The sequence below is a fragment of the Nyctereutes procyonoides genome, unplaced genomic scaffold, assembly GCF_905146905.1.
Source record: "Nyctereutes procyonoides isolate TBG_1078 unplaced genomic scaffold, NYPRO_anot_genome, whole genome shotgun sequence".
Classification (NCBI taxonomy): Eukaryota; Metazoa; Chordata; class Mammalia; order Carnivora; family Canidae; genus Nyctereutes; species Nyctereutes procyonoides.
In genome coordinates this window covers 10,166,213-10,193,023 of record NW_026575042.1, presented here as the reverse complement: position 1 = coordinate 10,193,023, position 26,811 = coordinate 10,166,213, and the positions used below count along the sequence as shown (strand labels likewise).

At 41.3% G+C, this 26,811-nt stretch overlaps 1 pseudogene; it reads right to left on the bottom strand.

The window, feature by feature from the left end:
* Positions 1-18,459: 18,459 nt before the first annotated feature.
* On the bottom strand, positions 18,460-19,208 carry LOC129507206 (cell division control protein 42 homolog; annotated as a pseudogene).
* Between the last annotated feature and the right edge of the window lie 7,603 nt (positions 19,209-26,811).

The window sequence follows — 26,811 nt, the reverse complement described above, 5'->3', positions numbered from 1 at the left end:
TTTATTTGTCAGAGAGAGAGAGGAAGAGAGAGGGAGAGAGAGAGCATAAGCAGGGGAGTAGCAGGCAAAGGTAGAGGGAAAAGCAGCTCCCTGATGAGCTTGATGTGAAGCTGGATCCCAGGGCCCTCAGATCATTACTTGAGCTGAAGGCAGATGCTTAACCGACTGAGCCACCCAGGTGCCCCAAAATAAGCTTTTCATTTTAGAATTAGTTTTACAGAAAAGTTCCAGAATATCACAGTTTCTGTGTTCTCCATACCCAGTTTTCACTATTGTTACTATGCTACATCAATGACATCTAATAAATTGATATTGTACATTTTTATGAGTTCAATCCCATACTTTTTCAGATTTACAGTTTTTACCTAATATCCTTTTTCTGTCCCAGGATCCCATCCAGGATGCCATATTACATGTAGTCATCATGTCTCTTTAGACTCCTCTAGGCTGTGATCCTTTCTCAGATTTTCTTTATTTTTGATGACCTTGACAAATTTGAGAAACACTATGCAAGTGTTTTGTAGAATGTCCTTCAGTTTAGGTTTGTCTGATGTTCTCATAGTTGAACAGGAATTATGGGTTTGGGGGAGGAAGCCCACAGAGGTGAAGGGCCCTTCTCATCACATCATATCAAGGGTATCTGCTGTCAACATGACTTGTCACTGATGATGTTGATCTTGAGCACTTGACTGGAGCATGTTTATTAATTCTATCCAAAGTTATTCTTCTTTTCCACTGTGTACTTCTTAGAAGGAAGTCTCCATGAGCATTCCCATACTTAAGGGGTGGGAAGCTATGTTCCACCTCCTTGAGAGCAGAGCTTCTAAATAAATTATTTAGTGTTCTTAGGTACTTATTTTTTCATTCAATTGTTATGTTCACCAGTTTCTTTGTTCTCCCTTGCTGCTTCTTCTTTTTCTTTTTTCTTTATTTGAAAGAGAGGTGTAGGGGATGGGCAGAGAGAGAGGGAGAGAGAGAATCCCAAGTGGGCTCCATGCCCAGCACAGAGACTGATACAGGGCTCAACCTCCTGACCTTGAGATCATGACCTGAGCTGAAATAAATCAAGATTTGTTTCCTTAACCAACTGTGTTACCCAGACATAAACATTTTTTTATTATGGAAATTTTAACCATACGCAAAAATGAAGTAAATAGTGTTGTGAACTCCTATAATCTGGTTTCAATAATTAACACTTTGTTGCTTCCATATGCCGCCAGGCAACACTTTTTTCTGCGAATATCTTAAAGCAAATATCAGACATATCATTTCACTGGTAAATTGATAGGGACATTAAAAGCTCCTGTTCCTTTCTGCATAACAGAATTAACGGTAGAAGTATCATATAATATGTGTCTTTTTATAGTTGGTTTATTTGAGTCCAGATTTCAACCACACTCATATATTGCATTTGATTCTTATATCTCTTAAGTCCTTTTTATTCTGTTACAGCCCAAACTCATTCTTTTTCCTCTCTGATGTCATTGATAGACTGATTCACCTGCTCTCATTGTGAGGCCAATTATTATAACTGTTTTTTTTAAAGATTTTATTTATTTATTCATGAGAGACACAGAGAGAGAGAAAGAGGCAGAGACACAGGCAGAGGGAGAAGCAGGCTTCATGCAGGGAGCCTGATGTGGGGCTCGATCTCAGAACTCGATTGTGGAATTCTGGGATCAAACCCTGAGCCCAAGGCAGATGCTCAACTACTGAGCCACCCAGGCGTCCCTATTAAAACTGTTTTTATTTGAGGCTTTCACAGCAGATGACTCTGGACATTCAGGCAGGGATTCGGCCTGGTCCAAATCAAGATATCCACTTTGCTCTGAGCCATCAACTGAGGCAAAGGGCCCCCATATTTCATGAACTATACCCAATAACGGTAACAATAAAAGATATACACGCAACTACTCTAACACACACATTTTGAAAAATACAAGAGCAGAACTTGCCAAGCAAGAATTTTCTATGTTTGCCCCACTTCCCTCAATCTGTATATTCCCAAGAAGCCACAAGTCTTGTTTTACCAGAATGGGTGTAGGGCCTATGTGGATGTTCATGAAAATTTGAACAATCTCTTGAGCAATTTTTAAAAATTGTCTTAATAATCAACTTCAGTAACAAATCCACTAAGAGTTTTACAAAAGATAAAAAGGAAAAGGAAAAATAAGACAGTAAGAAAAATGGATGAACTGTCCCACTGGATTCATTTCTGTGGTGAGGCAATCTTTATTTTCTCTATTTCTAAAATTAACATGTTTCTATAAGGGAGAAAGATTATAATGAAGAAGAAAGCATCCCCTCTCTTAGCCTCGCAAAGCCTTTGGTCCCCACTTTGCATTGCCCAAAGATCTGGATCTAAGTGTCCTCCCAGAAGGGCTGTGAGCCCTAAACCCGCCCCCCCCCCCTTACCTTTTCTGTAGCACTGGAATAGACATTAAACTCAGGATCATTATTCCAGAAGAAAACATTTTTGTCTTGTTTTTTATTTTGGTTCACCATTTTTTAACTTCACCTACTAGTCAGAGGATGGGGAAATTTGCAAAAAGTTTACATAAAGGATTTGTTTTTTTTCTGAGACTTTACAAATTTTAAAAATGGAGGTATTGATGCACTCTATGATAAGACCCGTCTGTCCCATGATCTGGACCTTTCTGAGCACCCTAGTAGTTTTTGCCTTATCAAAGTTTTTGCCTTGGGCAACCTCGAATAAGCTACGGCTACAGATTTCATCAGTCTTACTACTGCTGCCACTAGCACAGTGGGTGTGTGTGTGTGTCACTAACATTACTGAGCTCTGGGGTCCCCCTCCTCCTCAAGTATAGTTGCAGAGTTTCACGCCTCCGCTCTTGTGGCTATCCAGGGGGCACCACTGGGTTTAGGTGTTCCCAAGACATTATTGGTTGGAGTTGAATGGAGTTGAATGGAGCCAGGCACTCTGATGGAACAAAGTGCACTGTAGTGATGGGTTTTGCTCACTTGAGAAATCACCAGGTGAAGGCTGAGGCAGCCATGTTGAGATCCCATTTGAGAGGTTCTCCTGGAGAAGGTGGGACATTCAGCTGGTGAGGTCTTAGCTCTCCCACAGGGCTTCTCACAGTGATCCTGCTCAGCACACCTGCAGGGGATGCCATTCATGTGGACTATGGCCCTGGGGTTATACAGTGTGTAATCTGCATAGCTGAGCACAGTGGCCCGACTTGGCTAGGTGCATAGTCTTCCAGAGCAACAGGGCTCTCGTTTCTCCCCATCTTGCCTTTTTGTCTCCATAACTCATATAAGATCAACTTCCAAGGCTGCAGTTCCAAGTGTGTACCTCCTTGAGGCGCCCCCACTATGGCCCCCCAACTCACCTCTGGGGTTGTTTGAAGATCATGTTCTTCCCGCCTTTAGGAACTGTGAACCAGTTCTTGGATGCTAATGATTCTGTCTCCTGTACTGATGGGCTATGAAGGTTACGGCTTTGAAATACAGATTTAGATGTATACACACAAATATATGAATTTGAATTTTTTTATTTTTTAAAGTTTTTATTTATTTATCTGAGATGTAGAACATGCATGAGAGAGCACAAGCCAGGGGAGCATGATAGGAAGAGGGAGAAGAGGCTCCCCACTGAGCAGGGAGCCCCATATGGGGCTCGATCCCAGTACCCTGGGATCATGATCAGAGCTGAAGGCAGATGCCTAACCAACCAAGCCACCCAGGCACCCCTACACACAAATATATTAATTAATGCATATAGCATAGAGTTTTTTGTGCCTAGGGCTAAGGGGGTATAGGTAGGAACCCCTGAAAGTAGGCACAATGACTAGGCCCTTTTTACAAATGTGGAAATTAGAATGCAGAGAGATTAAGTGACTTGACCAGGATGACTCAGCTAAAAGTGTGGTAAAGGTAATTCCTTGTTTATGACCCTGTTATGGTGGAATCATATACTACTGACTAGTGATTTCCAGTGAGGGAGGGGAGTGAAGTAAGTTTACTGAGATACACACACACACATACACACACACACACACACACCTGAAGTGCTTAGTTGGATGAATTTCTAATGTGTGAACCCCTTAGTTCAAGATATGGAACATTTCCATTGCTTCAGAACATCCCCTCGTGCCTCCTGCAAAGGGGTAATCACTATTCTGACGTCTGTCACCATAAATAAGTTTTGCCACTTCTTGAATTTGATATAAATGCAATGGCATGCTATAGGCCCTCAAGTGTGGTTTCTTACTCTAGGCAATGGGCATGTGTGTGCTAGCACATACTTGTGTACTCTGAGTCTTGTTTGCCCTTCTTGGTGACACATTGAGTACAAACCCGGAAATAAACACCATGCACAGTGAATGGGTGTGCTGTAGATCTCTAATTGCTAGGTTTGGGGTAAGGCAACATCTTGGGTGAATAGGCTACATTTATGTTTGTTTCAGGCACAATGATGAAAATTTTTGCCTCAGTGAACTTCATCTGTTTGCTTAATAACTTCTGTTCTCTAATCACATTTAGATGTTCATTTGAAAACAAAATGAACTCCATCAGGCCTACACTGGCTGCGTAAGTGTTTTACACCATTTTACCAGAATGTGGACTGTAGTAGATTTCAAAGGATAGGGCCACCTCCTATTCCTCCCATTTCTTTATAGCACTGTGCTAGGTAGAGACACATCCAAAGGAAAATGAGAGCTACTCACTACTGGGCTTGACTTGGGCAAGAAGGGTCTTGCTAATCCCCTTCCTCTTCTTTCCTTTCATTATTGTTACCATAAGCATTGGTACAGGCAGAAAAGATAAATTCTGCATGTCCCACAGACTGTCTTCACCCTCATGTCTTAAAGGCAGTGAAACTAGGTGGTATACACACAGGCATTGCCACTTACTAGTTGTGTGCCTTTGGGCAGGTGACTCATCCTTTCTGTACCTCCATCCCCTCAGCTGTAGAATGGGGACAGGACTAGTACCTATGTCACAGGGTTGTTCTGAAGAGTAAGATAAGCTGCATATTTATGCATGCCTACAAAGCACCAAAAACAGTGCCTACACATAACAAACTTTCAGTAAATATAAACTATCATAATAACAGTGCTCAGGGTATAAGAGCATTTCGTGCAAATTATCTGAAGCTTGAAAAAACATTCACTGGCTTGATACTATAAAAGGAAAACTGCAAAATAAAATCAGTAAATATTAAATAAGCTTTATTGCTCATGAATAACCTTGGGCTTCCCTGCATTTCTTAGTTTCCTTGAAGTTAGATAGAACTTTATGGCTTGTTTTGGCCATTGGCTCTGACTACAAGTGACTCTTGTCCCTTCTGGTATGAAACACTTAAGAGCCAGTGCATGACTCTCCAGGTTACTCCTTCCCAGTTATAGAGACTGAAGAGGTCTTATGTTCTCACTGGTGCAGCCACAAGATGATGATGCCTTCTGGAGTCTGGGTACCCAGGAGAGCAGAGCCCCTCCAATCTACACTGGACAGTAATGAGTCAGAAATACATTTGTCTTCTGCTAAGCTACTGAGATTTGGGGGGTTGTTTGTTACTTCAGCAGAGTCCAGCCTAACCTGTGTACAAGCATCTACATAACCACATACCAACCATTCAACTATACGTAGTTCAACCTGACTCCTCCATCGTTGTATATAAACTATGTTGAATAAAGGCTCTACCAAGGTAGGGTTCTTAATTGTGTTCATTACTATATGCCAAGTTTCTGGAACAACGCCTAGGGCAATGCTCTCAATAAATATTTATGACATGGGTGCATTTTGAAGGTTTTGGTAAGGATATAGGTGGGGCTTTCAAAGTAGGACTGCTCAAGACATACAAAGGTCTTTTTTTTTTTTTTTTTATGATAGGCACACAGTGAGAGAGAGAGAGGCAGAGACACAGACAGAGGGAGAAGCAGGCTCCATGCACCGGGAGCCCGACGTGGGATTCCATCCCGGGTCTCCAGGATCGCGCCCTGGGCCAAAGGCAGGCGCCAAACCACTGCGCCACCCAGGGATCCCCATACAAAGGTCTTAAAACAGCTCAGATAGGCATGGATATTCTATAACCAAGGATGCTAGTTACGTTGCTTGTCAATGAGATGGAACTCCGATTCTTTGGGGTCCCACCCTAAATAAAGTCCTGCTGAAGACACGAAGGAGATAAACTTCACAGATGAATGATCCACACTTCATCCTCAATGCTTCTCTTGTGTTCTACTTTTTTTCTTTTTTAAGTAGGCTTCACACCCAATGTGGAGCCCAACCTGGGGTTTGAACTCACAACCCAGAGATCGAGACTTGAGCTGAGATCAAGAGTCAGTCGCTTAGGGCAGCCTGGGTGGCTGGGCGGTTTAGTGCCGCCTTCAGCCCAGGGCGTGATCCTGGAGACTCGGGGTGGAGTCCCACATTGGGCTTCCTGCATGGAGCCTGCTTCTCCCTCTGCCTGGGTCTCTGCCTCTCTGTTTCTCGAATAAATAAATTAAAAATCTTAAAAAAAAAAAGGAAAAAATAGTCGCTTAGCCGACTGAGCCACTCAGTCTCTTGTGTTCTTCTATTTTAAAATTCCTCTGCCTCCTATTGTTCTATATAGAGGAGGACAGAGCTGAATGCATCTTTCTATAACATAATTTAAAATCATTCCAGAGCAAAGTTAGAAAATGAGATATGTAGCCTTCTAGCCTATATTTAAAAATTTTTTTAGATTGAACTGTGAGATGTTACGTTGTTTTTAAATATAGAAATCTCCAGCTTTAAAACCATCAAAGTAAGATGACTTCAGTAATTATACTGACAGCTTCAGTTATTAACATGAACTCAATACCCAAATCAATTAGACAGTGGATAATAGGAATCAAAGAAGATAGGTGGCATGACTAAAGAGCTGAATATATTTTGGCTCTTCTTTATTCAAGTTAGTTTTCATTTTGAAAGTAAGCCTACTTTGCTTTGTTTCTGATATTAGAAAAAAGTAAGATGGACCAAGGGAAAGGCATTTGTGGGCTTTAGAAAAACCAATGAAAATATGAGATCTGGAGAAAATCTTAATTTCCATCCTTTATTCTTATACAAAGACAGAATGATGTATTTAACATATTTAAACAATGACAAAAATTTTTAGTATCTTTTCATATTTTATTGGCCATTTGTTGTTTTTATTTGTTCATTTTGGTGAATTGGGAGTACATACTCTTTATCTTTTTTTTATATATGTATATTTTTAATTGGAGTTCGATTTGCCAACATATAGTATAAACCCAGTGCTCATCCTGTCAAGTGCCCCCCTCAGTGTCTGTCACCCGGTCACCCCATCCCCCCACCCACCTCCCCTTCCACTACCACTTGTTCATTTCCCAGAGTTAGGTGTCTCTCATGTTTTGTCAACCTCTATGATTTTTCCCACTCGTTTTCTCTCCTTTCCCCTATAATCCCTTTCACTATTTTTTATATTCCTTACATGAGTGAAACCATATAATGATTGTCCTTCTCTGATTGACTTACTTCACTCAACATAATACCCTCCAGTTCCATCCATGTTGAAACAAATGGTGGGTATTTGTCGTTTCTAATTACTGAGGAATATTCCATTGTATACATAGACCACATCTTGATCCATTCATCTTTCGATGGACACCGAGACTCCTTCTGCAGTTTGGCTATTCATACTCTTTATCTTTTTATTAAGTTGTTCATCTTTCAAATAAATTTTTTTGAAAAGGTAAAGGATTAAACATAAGGTTTGTGTTCAAAGACCCTGGACCTGCTGGAATCTTTGGAGGACTTGAAAATCCTAGTCTGTTTGTTTCAGGATTGAGGATAGACAGGGCCTGATCAATGACAGCACGGTTGCTACTCCTTCTGGTCTTGGCAGTTGTAACGTGGGGCACGCAGCCTTTGGACTTTGCAGGGAAGAACTGACCTTCTCATTTTCAGAGGGATGACAAGTACTCCAAGGAAAAACCAGACTGAGGGACAAGTTGCATGAGCAGTGCGGTACCTGAAAGAACCACAAGGGTATGTCCCACCTGTACAAACTCACAGGAACCACGTAGAGAGATGGCACCCTCCTGCAAATGCCCCTTCATCTGGAACACCTGCCTCTCTGCCATTCCCCTAATCTGGAAACTGGATCCAACAGATGGACCAGAGTGGACACTAAGAGCAGGTGTACAGTTCTCTTTAGAACTGTAGTACTCATGAGAAAACTGCCACACCTGCTTCACCTGCACGAGCATTGGCTAAGGGCAAAGAATTATTTGCAGGATACACTAGTGCCCTGTGGGGACTGCCTGCCTCCCTTTCATTTTCTGCTTCCCCACACCTGCCACTCTGTGCAATGAGGAGGAGTGGTTGCCGCATCCAGATGTGGTTTGAGCTGGCCCAGGGAAAGGCGGAGGTTCTATGCTGTGACATTGCACCAAGGCTGTGCCTTGTAGGGCTGACCTCTCTTGCTCATCCTGCCCCCTGAGGCTGCTCAGCTAAACTCTTTCTCCCTTCTTATACAGGGCCACACCAGATCGTGCAGCTCCACATCTCCCAGACCTTTAGTTCCTGCTTGGTGGTGGGGCTCTGGCAGCCAATTCAAATAGACACTCCTGCTGCCCACACAGAATTCTCACAAAAGGGTATGTGATGGAAAGTAAATCTTCCTCCAACGACATGCTATATTTTAATGGTTCCTTGTTAAAAATGGGAGTGTTGCTCATAACTTTTTTCTGAAAATTTTTCAGATTTTAGAAGGAATTTAATATTTCTATTTCCTTTTTGATTGTTAATATTTAAAGTTTCTTTCTTAGTATACATATTTCTGCCACAGAATTATTCAACATACAGTTGCTGGTATCCATTTCCCATCAAAATGATGACTTGTACCTTTTCTCTTCAGGGCCCCTCGAGCTAGGATATCTTAGCATCAGGTCAACTAAATGTCTACTAAATGTCACCTTCCTATGAGTTTCAGTTCTAATCTTCCTGCCTTGTGCCCTGATCCATGCTCCTTAAATTCTTCTGATTTGGTGTCATTAGTTTTTTGTTCTTTTCTATAAAAAGATTTTAAAATTTATTTGAGAGAGAGAGAGAGAGTGAGTGTGTGAGCAGGAGGGGGAGAGGGGCAGAGAGAGAGAGGGAGGAAGCAGACTCCCTGCTGAGCCCACAGCCTGAAGCCTGAAGCCCCTCATTCTCAAGACCCTGATCATGACCTAAGCCAAAACCAAGAGTCTCATGCCTAACCAAATGAGCCACCCAGGCACCCCTATTTTTTGTTTTGTTTTTCCCAGAAAGCATGCCCTTACTTGTTTTACTGTTTTGGGTTTGGAGAAAAAATAATTTTTTGAATGAAAAATTGAAGTAAAAAAAAATTGAAGTAAATTGTGATGTCTATTTAGGAAGGAAATTCAAGGGAAACTGGCTAATAGTGATCACATTTCTCCCTGAGGGTATGACATGGGCTTGACTGGGGGTCATAAAGGAGTACTTGGGGATGTTTTGCAGAAAGTCTTGTCTGAATGAGAGGGGAGGCCTTATGTCTAAAAAGAATCAGACTGGTTCGCTCGGTTTCTTCTGACCAAACCCTTCATGGCTTCACCACAGGAGATTATGGATGGGTGTTCTAAGGCTCTCCTACAAACAGTCTACACTCTAGGAGTCTGGTTTGGATAATTCATTAGATGCCTGGTGATGACTGAAGACCTCAGCTCCAGGCTGAATGATAAATCTGAACCAATAGCCAACAATGAGTAAAGAAAAACCACCAACACACTCGATAAAGTGGGAGAAAACAAGAAACAACAGCAATAACAAAACAAATCAGAAAAAAAGGAACTCAGAGAAAATGAAGACAATGCAAATAACAGAAGAAAATATAAAAGAACAAACCCAATGACCATTCAGCTTCTCAGACAGACTTGAAAGTATTGGATCCATTAAGCAAGAAAGGATGCTATGGAATGGGAACTGTCAGAGCCTATGAAATCCTCCAATGGGCGTTTGCAACATGATAAATGAAGTAAAGAACTCAATCGATTGTTTGGAAGATAAAGATGGAAAAATATACTAAGACATATAAAAAGATAAAGATATGGGAAATGGGAGAGAAATTATAAGAAAATTGGAAGGCCACTCCTGGAAGTATAGCACCCAGTAAGAAGTTCCGGGAATAAAGCAAAGAAAACATAAGGGAAGAGATTATCAGAGAAGTAGTGTAAGAAAAATCCTTAGAACTAGAAAAAAAAATAATGTGCAGATTAAAAGTGCTAAGTTGAGTGCCTAGCACCATGGATGAGAGAAGAAGCAATCATGCATGTATGTCATTGTGAATTTTCCAAACACTGATGATGGTGAGAAGACTGGGGAGAAAGAAAACAGCTCATTTACATAGGAATGGACATTAGATTAACCAGACTTCTCTTTTCACTGAGCTATAGCTGACGTATAACATTATATTAGTTTCAGCTGTATGACATTTGTATATATTACAAAATGGTCACTGCAATAAGCCTAGTTAACATCCATCACCACACATAGAAAGTTTTTTCTTGTGATGAGAATTTTTAAGATTTACTCTCTTAGTTAACTTTCAAATATTTAATATTAACTATATAGTATTCCATCAGTGTACTTTTTTAAAAAATATTTATTTATTTATTTATTTATGAGAAACACGGAGGGTGGCGGTGGGGCAGAGACACAGGTAGAGGAGAAGCAGTTTCCATGCAGGGAGACTGACGTGGGACTCGATCCCGGGTCTTCAGGATCACGCCCTGGGCTGAAGGCGGCACTAAACTGCTGAGCCACCCGGGCTGCCCCCACCAGTGTTCTTAATAATAATGCTGAATATTAGAAAATGATGAAGTTATGTGTTAAGATTCCTTTTTATGACCAAATAAAATGATGATGATGGTAAATGATAATTCCAATCTAAAGATGATAGCTAATATTTGACTGCTTACCGAGTGTCAGGTACTATGCTAAATTCTTCGTGTTGATCTTCTCATTAAATACAACAAATGTTCAAGATACCGTTCGTTATTATTCCCATTATAGCTATGGAGAAATTAAGACCAACAAGCTTAAGTAATTTATCAAAGGCCATGCAGAGAGTAAGCTTTGGAGGCAAAATGAGTTTCCAAAAAATTATGAAAATACCTGGATTATGCAGTAAACTGTTAATGTTGTATCTGGCATACAGGGCTAGAAGTTAAAACACAGTAGGAAAGAATTTTACAGATACTACTACGTTTAAGAGGTGACAAAAATATCAGTCAGAAGTGGGAAGGGAAAAAAGTCAGCTTTTTAAAAAAGATTGATTGATTGATTGATTGATTGATTTGAGAGAGAGAGTGAAAGAAAGCACGAGAAGAGGGAAGGGGCAGAGGGAGAAGAAGACTCTCTGATGAACAGGGAGCCTAGTACAGGGCTTGCTCCCAGGACCCTGGATCATGCCCTGAGCCCAAGGCAGCCCTTAACCGACTGAGCCACCCAGGCGCCCCAGAAGTCAGCTTTTCTAGCACTTCTTGTTGGCTCTCTCTTACCCCTATACTACTAGATAAGCCTGATTGCGGTGTCTTTGGCATGAGGGAACTTAGCTGCCACTCCGCACCCGCTGTGGTACCAGGCACACAAACAAATCCTACCAGTGAAGCCAGCTTTTTATGTTAAAATGTGTTCTGATGTGAACAGGAGAGTTTACACCTTGAGCCCCGCTTATCTTGTGAGGCAAAGAGGGAGTTCAGGGTGTTCTGGCCCCCAGGGAGAAGTGGGCATATCCCTGGAGGAAACAGAATCCAATTGACCTTTTTCCAAGTAGGACTGTGTTGGTAACACAGGCTCCGTGAAAAGTCTCAGAACAAAGGAGGCTCTTAGTAAGAGCGTGAGTCACCTTGGGTGCTGCTGTTGATAACCTGGGCTGATAATCACAGGATGGGGAGAATGAAAAAAATTCGGGGGGGGGGGGTCACTTGAAAAAAATACCACAGAAAATTAAGCAAATAAAAACTAAGGAATAACAGAACACTGTAAGATAAGGAAGCAAATCGTAGAATTATTTGGTTCACCAGTGAACAATACTGACATTGGCTATTTGTTCAAGCAAAAACTGTGATAAAACCATATTGAGGGGCACCTGGGTGGTTCAGTGGTTGAGCGGCTGCCTTTGGTTCAGGGTGTGATCCCAGGGTCCTGGAATGGAGTCCCACGTTGGCTCTTTAAAAATCCCCATATTGAGAAGATGAAGAAGAGGCAGCAGAGATCAGGCTGTGTAAGAGAACTAACCTTACCAATGCCATAAGTGGAAATCAAGAGCATCCTGTTTATAAGTGTGACACAAAAATACTTTTTTTTTTAAAAAAAGATTTTATTTACTTATTCATGAGAAACAGAGAGAGAGAGAGAGAGAGAGAGAGAGAGAGGCAGAGACACAGGCAGAGGGAGAAGCAGGCTCGATCCTGGACCCCAGGATCACGACCTGAGCCAAAGGCAGATGCTAAACTACTGAGCCACCCAGGTGCCCTGACACTAAAATACTTGAAGGCAAATGCTTCTGAAGAAGGGGGGGGGGCATTTGTAGGGGAGGGGGAGGCCGAGGAGAGAACTATCTCTTCTATCACTATTTGTTAAATTAGGTACCTGTGTTATTCTATCAGTATTTTTTATAATAGAAAGTATTTTCACACATTTCAAAATTCAAATGGTGCAATAAAATGTCTGCTTTAAAAAAATAAAAAATAAAATGTCTGCCTTTTCCCCTGCCCCCTTCCACCTCGTTCCCCTGTGCAAAAGCAACCAACATATTCCTCTCTATGTGTTCTTCCCAGGATAATTTGCTTATATTGTTGTTATTAAAATAGATATTAATTTAAAAGGCATTTAAAACAAGAAGGAAATCTGATGAGATGTGCACCCATAAAATAAATTTAATCTCACTGCAGTGAAGTGACTCTTGCTGCAAATTCATGGAACGTCATCATTCGTTGACACTATCATTAGTAGTCTATACTGTTGCTTTGATAACAATTTTTCTGGAAAAAATAATCACGTCATTGGGCTAAAACTCAACACATTTACAATAACTACAACTTCCCTTTCTTTCTCATAGGCATGGGCCCTACTTTTAATGTTCTTGTATTTGCTGCCACTTTTAAAAATGAACGATGCTGACCTCAAGCCAAATGTTCTGTCCTGAAGCTTGACAATAGATCCTTCTCCCAGAGCTAGTGGTGAGTTTAGCTGCTGGTTTACTTAGAATTACAGATATTGCTAAAGACAAGATGCGATTTTGGGGCAGCCGAACTTGTTATTAAGCATACTGTGTTTTGTCCAGTGCTTGCTAAACACTTTTCCCCTGGGCCCTAAGGATTCATTCTCAAGCATGACGTCCAGTGGGGCAGGAAAGGGGAGGAAAAACACCATCCCCAAGGCTGCCTCATTTAATTGTAGAGGAGGTGAGAGAGGCTCAGTCCTTAAAAGTCCTCATAACTCCATCATCCTCATGTCATTTACCATGTCCCTGACGAAGCAGGCTCCAGAGTGTCTGTTGAAATCTGTCACGTAGTCATTTGAACATCAAATTTCATTCACTGCCCACCATGAGTTGACTCTGGGCTATGTTCAGGAATTACAGAGAGGAGGAGTGAGGCAAGATGCTCTGTATTTTTCTGTGGTGCCAACTAACCAAAGGATTTGATAGAATCACAAATTTGGTCCCTTAGAAGTAATCTTTCCAGATGGGTCCCAGTGACATTAGGAAACTGGCCCAGAATCTCCCTGGTATTTGCAGAACTGAGATGAAAACCAGCTTCCAGCCTGGTTGGGGTCCCTGCAGTAGATTATTAAAAGTGTGAAAGAGGTGAAGACAATGATATTCTGCACCCCTTTTCATAGTAAGGTTCCGGAAACATGGCTAAAGGGATGTCTTGACTTTTCACAGAAGGAAAAACTCACTACGCAGCCCCGCCAGGGACAAGGGAACTGTCCCCCAAGGGCAGGGGACCTCCCTGACTGATCCGGCCACCAGTTTAAGCCACGGCAGTAAACAAAACAAAACAAACCTCAGTAAGTGATGGATAGGCAGCAGAAACACTGAGGGCAGAAAACAGGGAGTAAAACCAACCAGAAATAAAGTGAAAAGTCCTTAATGACACAGATAGTCAAGGTGGAAAAAAGAAGGGGCAGTCTGTGGAAAGGAAGGACGAGAGGCTGACGCCGTGCTAAGGCTGAGCTCTTAGAAGGAAGGTCACAGGAACCGCTGTGTTACAGACTTCTAAGAGAAAAGGAAGCATGCATTCTGGAAGGAAAGTGTGCACTGTGTGATATATTCCAGACAGGCTCTTTTCTAGCTTGTCAAAGCTCTGAGCCACAAGGAATAAAGCAAACAGACAATCTTTCACAAGGAAATGGTAGCTGAATTACACTTTTTGAAAGAGAAATAAAATACATCTCACACCACTTCCAGAAGAATTAGGAGCCTGAAACACGAAAACCCAAATTAACACTAGAGCATATTTGTTAGTTCAGGATTGATGCTGATTCAGTCACAGGATGAAGGTGGAGGAAACAGAACCGAAAGAGGAGGAAATAGGAAGGTGGGAAGGGGGTGGGTAGGGGCTAAGGATTAAATAAACAGAAGGGTGGAGAAAGGAAAGGAAAGGTGGAAAGGGGAGTGAGATTTCAAAAGAATAACGTGAAGATTCCTCATGTTGACCACTCATCCTCCCTCACCCAACCCCATAGCTGTGGGGAGCACAGGGTTTCTGGGTTTACCATGACCCATGCAGGTGAAATGAGTCCTCCCCCTAGTGCCCTCCTCCACCCCTCAAGAGATGGTGAAAATCTCTATTTTTTTTTCCAGTGCCCACCTCCCCAGATTTCAAGTGCACTTTTCTTCGAGCTCTTGGACCTAAAGAATATGTCCTAACGGTGTACCTTTCACACACTTTTAAGTTAACATCTACTTCTTTTTGTCATAAGATTAAATAAAGGATAGAATCCTGCAAAGGATAGAATTTCCAGGGTATACATTTAATATATGAATCTTATATATATTGTTAAAGCTTTTATTTATTTATTCATGAAATACACAGAGATTGAGGCAGAGACACAGGCAGAGGGAGAAGCAGGCTCCCTGCGGGGAGCCTGATGTGGGAATGGATCCCAGGACCCTGGGATTGGTGGGGGGGGTGCACTGAGCTGAAGGCAGATGCTCAACCACTGACCCACCCAGGTGCCCCTCTTAAATATATTTTTGCCAAAGCACTGTAGTCACAGATTGAGCCTATTCAATTTATGGAAATGCCTGGGTACAGTCTAGTGGGCAGTGCCAGTCCTCCTGGCCAAACCCAACCACCAGACCTGGCTTCCTTTTTCACAGAAGTCACTGCATTTAAAATTCAAATAGGGGCCTCTGGGTGGTCCAGTGGGTTAAGTGGCTGTCTTCTGCTCAGGTCATGATCTCGGGGCCCTGGGAATGAGCCCCGCATCAGGGTCTCTGCTCAGCAGGGAAACTACTTCACCCTCTCCCTCTGCTTTCTGCTCTGCCTACTTGTGCTCTCTCTCTCTCTCTCTGTCAAATTAATAAATAAAATCTTTAAAAAATAAAATTCAAATAAATATGTTATACATGCTCCTTTACAAGCACACCACTATATAGAAAAGGTAGGGTCTCCTCCAGAGTCCCCTCCAGAAGCGACATGTTCTTTATGTGTCCAGTTTTCGGATGCCCCGGAGGTATTTGCGTGCGGGCACAATTCTCTTTGGAAGGCTTGGGATGTGTGAGAGGTGATCCTCTTCTACAGGAGAAGGAGGAATGGCAGATGGCAAGCTTCTCGGAGAGGTTCGTGTTAGGAAGGAGTTCATAAGGAAGGAGAGGGTCTGAATCCTGTCTGCTCTCCCAAATCCCTTGGTACCACCTGGGAGCCTGAGTTCCCGGTTTTAATGACGGCCACTCTACTGCCTCATCTGTCGCTTTGCCATGTTGTGTTCCTCTTTGTCTTTGACAAAGTGGTGGTCATCACTGTTCTCCACTTCCAGAAATGCTGGGTTGCTTCTCCTGCCTCAACCACTTCTGGGAATGTTCTCCCCACCTCCTTGCTTTTAACCCTTCTCATATCTCCTGGGAGTGCCTCCCTCCACATGACTTTTTATTCTCTTACAATCCAGGATGTGGAACTGATTATCATTTTTCATTTTCACCCCACCCTCTCGTAAAAACCTCTGCTGTGTGGCTGACAGTAATATACTGTGGAACAATCTCTATTATGCCAAATGGTTTTTCAGCATCTAGTGAGATGGTGACATATTTCCCCTTTAATATCTCACTGTACTGAATTATAGTAAGAGATAGCTTAATGCTGAATCATCTTTCCATTTCTGGAATAAACCCATAATATGTTATTCTTCTAATTCACGGCTGGACCAGTTTGCTAGTATTTTATTGAGATACTTTTTCACCATATTCTTAAGTAGAATTGACCAATTACTTTCTTCTAATTTAGTAATTTTGGCATCAGATTTATGCCACAATCATAAATGAGTTGGGGAGAAGTCTACCTTTTTCTCTGCTGTAGACAATTTGTGTAACATGGAAATTCTCTTGCTTTGTTTTATTTATTTTTTTTTTAGATTTTGTTTATTTATTCATAAGAGACACAGAGAGAGGCAGAGGGAGAAGCAGAGGGAGAAGCAGTCTCCATGCAGAGAGCCTGATATGGGACTCCATCCTGGGGCTTGATCCTGGGACTCCGGGATCTCGTCCCTGGGCCAAAGGCAGGCGCTAAACTGCTGAGCCCCTCAGGGATCCCCTCTTGCCTTGTTTTAATCATTTACCCCAAGTACCTTGTTTAGGGTAGATGGGTTTTCCTTTTCTTTTTGGGCTTGTGAAGGGTTTTTTTGTTTGTTTAATACATCTGAAAACTATACATATACCAAGAATTGAAGCATGAGAAAATATTGGTTCAACACTAATGAATCTACAAGAATTAGGATTTGGGAAAGGTAGAGAAGATTAAACATTTTAAAAAATTGGAAACTGCAACCAAAATAAGTGGATAAAATCCCTATTAACACTTATGAAGAGTCTTCATAAGACCCCATGATTTTTTAATTCAACTAGAAAGCCTTAACTAGCTACTCTAGGTTTCCTCATAGGCGAAACAGAAATAAGGGGATTCCCCTGATTAATCCCCACGTTGTTAAATATTCTCCCCACCCCCACCCCCACCTCCAGCTTCTTCTTGAAACATGTCTCCATCCTCCCAACTTGAAAGAGGATAGACATCTGTCTCCTAGGGCCACCCCTCACATTTCCTCGATTTATCAGGTCTTCAGCTGTATTCTAGGAACGCCGTATCATACACTATTAAGCTGGACATCTATGCAAGCATATAAGACAATGACTGACAGGGAAAAATGCTTTTTTTTTAAGATTTATTTATTCATTCATGATAGACATAGAGAGAGAGAGAGAGAGGCAGACACAGGCAGATGGAGAAGCAGGCTCCATGCCGGGAGCCCGACGAGGGACTCGATTCCGGGACTCCAGGATCACCCCTGGGCCAAAGGCAGGCACCAAACTGCTGAGCCACCCAGGGATCCCTGGAAAAATGTTTTTTAATTGTACACTTAATCCATTTGATGTATTTCAAAAGGTGCAATCCTTTTCTTCATTTATCAGTGACAGAAGTTAGAAATTAACTTCAAAAAAAATCATCAAATGGAAAACAAATTTCCTTGAAAGTCACAGTCACATATACATAGTGCATCCTAGAAAAGAGAAGGGACAAGACAGACTCCACCCACTTTCACAAGTTTCATCAAAGAGTCGACCTACTCAAGGGTGGAGAGAAAAAGCAACTTTCAAAAAGGAGTATGTTATTAAATGAGGCATTTACTATACTCCTTTGTAAGAGCACCAAGTGGGGAACACATTTTCTAAAACTAGATCTAGGAAATGGAATGTGCAATCAATCTGTCCTTCCCTTCCCTTAAGGGCTGTCCAATGGTTAATGAATTTAAAAAACATGACTAAATAAAAATAAATAATAAAAATAAATAAATCTCACACACACTCCCTGCATACACATACCCCTAAAGAAAAAAAAAAAAAAGGAAAAAAACTCCGTAAATGTCCTGGATCATTCTCCAGGGTAGATAGAGCCTGGGAGCAGCTTCGACAACTAAAATTAGTCTGTTACAGAGCCATCACAAGCATGCCTTTCTTTAAAAAAATTTTTTTTGAAACAACAAAACAAAAATTAGTAGTAATCACTTTTCTGACAATACAGTTATTTAAAGTAACTAGTACTAAGAGACGGAAGGGGATCATACCTAGGGGCCTTGTCTCACACAAGTACATGTGGGTAGGTACAAGGCACTTGTCATTCTTATAAAGATGAATTTTAATCTTTAAACTTTAGTTTGATTTAACATTGTTTTAGTACGATGCTGACACCACCTGTGTGGAAAGGGCTCTGGAAAGATTCATAACAGCAGATACCTGTGGCTCTTCCTCAGTTCTGGAAGCTCCAGGGCAGCCATTATTGCTTCATCAAATACATTCTCGAGACCTTTCTGCGTGAGTGCAGAACACTCCACATACTTGACTGCCTTCTGGTCATGCACCAGATCTTCAGAAGTCTCTGGAGTGATAGGCTTCTGTTTGTTCTTGGCAAGTTTCTCAGTTGTAGAGAGGTCATCATGGAGATCAATTTGAGTCCCAACAAGCAAGTAGGAGTCCTGTTTTTTGTTTTTTAAAGATGTTATTTATTTATACATGAGAGACATACAGAGAGAGGCAGAGACCTAGGCAGAGGGAGAAGCAGGCTCCCTTGGGGATTCTGATGTGGGACCCAATTCCAGGACCTAGGGATCCTGACCTGAGCGGAAGCCAGATGCTCAACCACTGAGCCACCCAGTTGTGCTGAGAAAGGAGTCTTTGGACAGTGGTGAGTTATCTCAGGCACCCACTTTTCCTTTACATTTTCAAATAAGAATGGAGAGACCACTGAAAAACAGTCTAGAAATACATCTGTTTGTGGGTAACTCAGTGGTCATAACCTGGCATAGTCCTCTTACCCTGCAGTATCTCTGCCAATCATAACTGCGATTGCCTAGTTGACAAAAATGGTTGGTACATACTCAGATAGAAATTTGTTTGTTGTGTAGGATATCAGGAAACATGTTCTACCAACAGCACCAGCAGCCACAACCACTCACTTCACTGTCTGCATTGCTGAAACAGTTTTGTATCCACTTTAAAGTTTTCAAATTCGGTGATGACTTCAGCTTCTCTGTTGGGGTGTTGGCCACATTTTAGGGTAAATCTATGATTGTCCTTTCTTTTCTGGTTGTTTTCTTCCTCAAGCCGATTTTTATCATCTATATTGCCCTGGAAATCAATCCATTTCCTATAGTTTTCCAGATTCTTCATATAAAGTTTCACGTAACTGATTTATCTTTTTCTTTCTTTTTAAAAGATTTTATTTATTTATTCATGAGAGACACAGAGAGAGAGAGAGGCAGAGACATAGGCAGAGGGAGAAGCAGGCTCCTTGTGGGGAACCCGATATGGGACTTGATCCCGGGACTCCGGGATCACGCTCGGAGCCAAAGGCAGACGCTCAACAGCTGAGCCACCCAGGAGCCCCTAATTTCTCTTTTTCAAACTCTTCCATGTTTGCAATTGTTTCTTCTTTGCTGATCCCAAGTGTGTATGCGTATTCTCTTTTTTCTTGATGAGACTTGCCAAAATATTTTAAAATTTTAATTAATTTGTAATTTAAAAATTTGAGAGGTGTTGCTATTGTCAGGAAATAGTTGACACTCTCAAATCGGATAATTTGAGAGGAGTTTAACAAAGAACTCTTACAGAACATGAGAGACTCCTAACTCTGGGAAACGAACAAGGGGTGGTGGAAAGGGAGGTGGGCAGGGGGTGGGGTGACTGGGTGACGGGCACTGAGGGGGGCACTTGACAGGATGAACACTGAGTGTTATGCTATATGTTGGCAAATTGAACTCCAATAAAAAAAAATCAAACAAAACAAAACAAAACAAAACCAAAGAACTCTTTACAAAGGTGTGGTCGGGGTACAGGGAAATGACAGGGGTTAGCAGTGGGATGGCATTATCACTCCGAGACAGGAATAGGTGAGGGAAGAAAGCAGTGACCAAAACCTAGAAGAATAGAGCCCCGGGGAGGCTGCTTTGGGAGGAGCTCTGATTTGACAATGAAACACAGGCAGACACAGCCCACAGAAAGGGAGATGAGTGGAATAAAGGAATAAATGTTCGAATCTGACTCTCCTTTCTCTCTCAACTCCAGCTGGTGCTCCCCAGGGGCCAAGTCCAATTGAGACCCCTGGATATGATACATAGAGATCAGTATCTCAGAACACAGGATCAGGTCAAGAAGGTGAAGGCTTTTGAGGGACAAAAGAAAGATGTCCAGTGCAGGGTGTCTTCTTAAAGAACAAGCATTTAGTTTGATGGTCTATGTTAATTTTGGTTTCCTATTTCATTTTCTCTTTGTCTCTTCCTCTCTCTCTCTTTTTTTTTTTCCTTTATGGGTTTTTGTGGTTTTCTTGCCCTTTATGTTTATGAATTCCTTTCTTTCAATTTCTTTGCTTTGACTCACTCGCTCTTTTTACAGATTATTGGGTTTATTATTTTCAGTCTTTTTTTGTCTTAATAAATTCATGTAATACCAAAACTTTCCTTTAAGTATAACTAGATTGTATCACAGGTTTTTAGAGACCATGCTCTTATTTTTAATACAATAATGTTTAGTTTTCTTTCTTTCTTTTCTTTTTTTTTTTTTTGGCCCTTAGTCTAGGAATTATTTAGAAAATGGCTTTTTTACCCTGTATAATTCTGTTTACTTAAGTCCAAAAAAATAAGCAAAACTGATCCATGGTTAGTAGAAGTTAGTATATTGGCTAACTTTGGGAAAGAGGGGAATTGAGAAAGGGGAAATGCTGAGGGCTTCTGGAATGCTGATAATTTTCTATCTTGACCCCCTTGGTGATTACATGGGTGTGTGTTCACTTTGTGAAAATGCATTGAGAGTGCGTTAGTCAGCTTAGGTTACCATAACAAAGTATCATAGACTTAACAGCTTAAACAATGAAACTTATTTTCTCATAGTTCTGGGGGCTAGGACATCTAAGTTCAAGGTGCCAGCCAGTCTGAGGGCTCTCTTCCTAGCTTGCAGTTGGCAGCTTTCTTCCTATATTCTCATATGGCAGAAGGGCAGAGGGGAAAGCACTCTGGTGTCTCTTCCTCCTCTTATAAAACCCCAGCTTTATGGGATTAGGGTCCCATGCTTATGGCCTCATTTAACCTTTATCATCTTCTTACAGGCCATATCTCCAAACACAGTCACATTGGGGATTAGGGCTTCAACATGAATTTGGGAGATAAGGCGGGGGGCGGGGGGGGGGAACAATTCAGTCCATAGCAGAGCTCTTCACTTATGATTTCTATGTTTTTTTGAATGCATGGTACACTTCAATTTTAAAATGTGTATTCAGTAAAAGAAAATGAAAGAGAACATGATGAAGATTAGATATCCAAGTTCCATGGTCACAACTGCACTTGGGGCACATGGATCACATAACCGATTTACACAGAGATGGACTACTGCTCATAACCAGTGTGAAAATCTCAGTCAGGTCTCCAGGCCTGGGCTTTTTGCCTGACTGACCATGGTGGACACACCCCATCCCAGATTAGTAACAAAGTACTCAACTGTCGCTGTGTAGAATGCTGTACCTCATTGCCCTCCAAGGTTTTCTCCTCCATCGAGCTGATGATCTAATAGACAGACCGTGACCTGTACTTAGTATGTAAGTGGTTGTTGATCTGGTAGTGGCAGCTCTACACCACATCCCACACGGGCTCCTCTTTTTCCTCAGTCCTGCAGCTCAGAACTGAGCATGTTGGTAGCACAAAACATGGAGTATCACCAGGAAAATGCAGGCTTGTTGGGGGGGCTCCAGGGCAGGGTGGGCTAGGGAGAAAGAAAGGAGGAAGAAAAAAAAGGAGTCGAAAAGCGTTTTAAAGTATCAAAGTGCAAAGATTTTTAAAAGTTTTATTTGGTTATTAATTTATAATTATATTGCACTTTTATCATTAAATGTGACCTAAAAATTTCTGTTCTTTGCAATTTGTCAATAGTCCCTTTGTAACCTAATATATAGTCAAAATTTGCTAATGTTCCATCTTAGCATGAAAAAAATGCATATTAATTCAACAAATATTTATTGAGGGCCTAATATGTGCCAGATACTGTTCCAAATTCTTAGGATCCATCAGTGAACAAAACAAAGATCCTGCCAAGAGGAAACAAACGGTAAGCAATACTTAAAATGAATAAGCAAATTATAAAATAATGATATATGTTCTATGGAAAGTGACCAATGTTTTCTTTTTTTTTATAAATTTATTTTTTATTGGTGTTCAATTTGCCAACATATAGAATAACACCCAGTGCTCATCCCATCAAGTGCCCACCTCAAATGTTTTCTAAAATAATAGTCCACGGTAAGTGGGATTGGGACTACAATTTAATTGGGTGGTCAAGATAGGCCTCATTGAAAAGGTGATGTGGAATGTGAGGGTAGAGGAGGTAGGTAACTGTGTGTGTATGCATGTATTTGCACTTCCTGCGAGAGCTTTGTAGGGCCATGTAGGGCTGGGTAGGACCTTGACTCTTAGTGAAGTGGATTTGGACAGAGGAGTGCCATGATATCATTTTTAAGTGCTCACACTGATAACTTTGTGAGGAATTGACTCTAGGGAGCCAAGAGTGGAAGTAGGGAGGTGGCTAGGAGGTTATTGCCGTTGTTCAGGTAGGAGATGTTGGTGATTTGAATTGCCAGCGGTAGAGGTGGGAAGTGATTGGATTTGGGATGTATTTTGAAGGCAGAGCCAACTGGATTTCCTGACAGGTTAGTGATAGGGAATCAAAGATTGGAGTCTAGGATCATGCCAAGATTTTGGCTTGTGTTACTTTCTACAGTTGCCATCCACTGAGATGGGGAAGACTGTTGATGAGTCAGGTTGGGGGGTGAAGATCTGGAATTCAATTTCCAAGATGCTAAATTTGATTTGTGTTGAGTGGATGATTTGGATCCATGAATATGGGGCTCAGAGGAGAGGTCAGAATGGCGATATAAACTTAGGAGCTGCTAATAGGCTGTTGATATTGATAGCCAAGAGACCAGATGAGTTCTTCAAGGCGGTGAATGTAAATAGAGAGGAGAAGAGCCCCAGCACCAAGATGTGGGACACACTTGTTGAGTCTAAAAGATTGAGAGGAACAAGCAAAGATCTGAGAAAGGGGCACCAATGAAGTGGGAAGAAAACAGAGAAGATGGGTCATGGAGGCTCAGTATGGAAAATGAATCAAGGAGAGGGGAAATATTATTTGTTCTGAGGCTATAACATTTAATGTACACTATTAATTGTTATTCAGATATTTTATATTCCTATTTGTGTCTAACAATTTCTGATATTTTAAATTTTGTCATAAAGATTGTGGATTTGTCTGTCCTTATATCTATCATTTTTGTTTCACAGATTTCAAAGTTTTAATGCTAGGTGCATAAAGTTTCACTTTTCTAAAATTTTCCTACCTTCTCTTAAAATTTATTTATATCCCTGTTGTTTTCATTGAGAAGGCATAGAGTAAGATGGAAAACATCACAATATTAAGAGCAGGGATTTAAGAAGTGGCCCTGGAGTAAGAGTTTGAGGATGGGAGGGAAACAATCACAACATTTTACGTCTGAGAAAAACTATAGCTGTTAAAATCTGTCAAATAAAAGCTCCTCAAATATCACCAGTACAACCTATAGATAAGACAAGGCTGAGTTGATTGTTCACTGTGATAAAGGAGAACACTATGGCAGCAGAACTTTGTGTCTTCAAGGGGCAAAGGCAAAGCTGGGTTTTATTGAGACACAGAAGTCTATTTTTTAATTAAAGATTTTTATTTATTTATTCATGAGACACACAGAGAGAGAGAGAGAGAGAGAGGCAGAGACACAGGCAGAGGGAGAAGAAGCAGGCTCCCTGCAAGGAGTCTGATGCGGGACTCGATCCCGGAACCCCAGGATCATGCCCTGGGCTGAAGGTTGGCGTTCAACTGCTGAGCTACCCAGGGATCCTAACAGAATCATTTTAAGTTGAAGAAAGAATAAGATTTTTTTTTTACCAACACTGCTCATTGTTCATCTTCAATGGATGTTCCAATAGACGTAATCTTCTGTCCATTAGTGAGAAATTATATTTTGATGTTTCAACTCCCACTTTGTTCTGTTAAAAGCTTTCAGTGACAAATGATTAAAGGCTGTAATTGTCTTGACCTTATCAGTGCTTCCATTTTTAGGAAGCATAGGTTTCCTGGTAGCCATGGCACTCTCCAGCTGCTGAACACAATTTACGGTATTCAACTTCTTTCCCTTAAATTCCCTCACTACCCTAGGCATTGTTGAGAAAGATTCAGCTTACCATGTGGCCTTACTTTTTTAGTATTATTTTCCCTAAAAGAATCACCAAGGTCCTAGGAAAGACGTAGAGAAATTTTAATCCATCTCCCATGATTAATATTATTACTGCTATTACTATTATTTTTCTCTCTGGTCATATCATTTAACTAACTGAATGATAATTTAATTAACTAATTGAATAAAAGATGTTATCTAATACATAGATAGCCATTGCATATTACATGATGAGAAAAGTAGTCAACATCATCCTTCCCTGTGTGAGCACCGCTGATACCATGCGGATAACTTCGCCAAGCCAGTGGATCCACCCCCAGCCACTGAGAGTGTTGGTGGCTAGTGGCTCACAGCCATCTCCTTCAGAGGATTGTTCTGTCAGACCAGGAGCCATCTTTCCTGGAATATTGCACCCCCAGCCCACTCAGGGCAGCCCCCAGCCAACGAGTGACTGACGTGGAGGTACGCAAGGCCAGCCATCTTGCGTCAAGCTGAGACCAGCCCTATGGTATAATTCATACTTCAGAGCTTCCCATGGGATCAGGCTGAAGCTGACTCCGGCTGAGACTACTTTCTTGCTTAGCTTCTCCCCCTACTCTATCTTGTTTCACTCCCTCTCCTTTCTCCTAAGAACACTCCCTCTGTAAGTCATATGTACCCAGTGCTTGCCTCAGGCTCTGGTGTTTGATGCTCCTCCCATAAGCTATTGTGTGGTGACTAATGAAGAGAGGGCTAGTCTGGATGGAGTCACTGTGAAGAATACTGACCTTAAAATGCAAATCTGAAAACAGAGGGAATATATCGTTATCTATTAGTGTATTTCTAGCAATTGTGCTGAAATGGAACCATGAGATCAGGCATTGTGTCTCTCAGGGCAAGATTCATGGAGGTCCCTTTATGGCCTCTTGTGGTAGACTCTCTTGCCCTTGTCTACTTTGAAATTATGACTTTTATTCTGGCCTTCTCCATCTTTTGGTTCAGATGGAGCTGACCTCCCCCCAGCCTAACAAGTGAAGGCAGAATGGATGAAGAATGGGTGATGTAGTTTGAGCTCCTAGAGTCAGCCATGACTGAACGTTAGTTAACCAATAAATTGCTTGTTTATGCTTAAGTTAATTTGTGCTATGTTTACAGTGCAGATGATCTAAACAGTCTAGATAATAACACATGCTTCTACTTATATTTCAAAATATCTTCCCTTTAACCTATCCAACCCCATTAGCAGCCTACATCCTAAGTAGCAGAGGATGAGAGAAGACAGCTTATAGGTGAAACCTTCTGATTTTCACCGCCACTTGAGAGATGCTCACCTAGGGGAGGTATATATCCTCAGGCGTCTCATCTGCTGATCACTGTATCCCTGATCAGTACCCAAAACCCCCCACCCAGATTAAAATACAGATTTCCCCTGCTCTCTAAAACCTTGCTTTATGCCAGTTTGCTTTTATGAAAGACCTACCTGTGTTTTTGCTAGCTGAAAGAAATTTGAAGAGCATTTTTGTTTCTACAAAGTGGTAACGCTTCTTCTATTCACACCGTTTCAGTTTATGCAAGGTTTCATAGGAATGCTCTGTTTTTAGATAATGGGGGAAAGCTTGTATTCTACTTGACCTGTGGGACCGGAAAATACCGAACAGAATCTTGGAGCAATTCTCAAGTATTTACTTTGGATAAGAAGTAAGAGTCATACTGTTTAGATGGATTTGTTTTGAACTGTTCAATAGATCAAGATGTTGATGGTTGATGCTGATGTTTAGTCTTTAACGACATGTAGAACTGGTCAGTAAGATTTGGACATACAAATATTTTCATTCTTAAGCTTCAGTGAACTTTTTTCAGTTCCCATTTCAGTAGGTCTTCAGATGGAATCAGTGAATGAGACACAGCCCTTTAACTCTGACATATTTGTTATAGCTTCCCCTTGAGTTCCCATGTGGATCCAACAACTGGACGTAAAGAATAGGGTAGCTGTACTGTAGTTCTGGCACAAGAGGGATAACTAAATTCATACCCACTGTACCCTGTGCTCATCGCACATCACCATGAGAGGACTGTGCTGAGGCCAGTGGTGGGAAAACGGACTGGGTAAAGACAAGGAGTGCCACCGATTCCTTCTTTAGCATCTTTGCTCTAACACCCAAAACAATTCTCTTTCTAGTCAAGTGCTTAATTTATCAAATCATGTGGAAGCACATAGGAGATTTGCTAACCATTTATTTGGCCCAAATTTCTCCAGCTAAATGCCTGCTAGGACAACAGTTTGCCTGAACCCCATTTGAATATCTTCCTTCAAAGCATATTCTATTAACATTTTTTTGAGTTACCT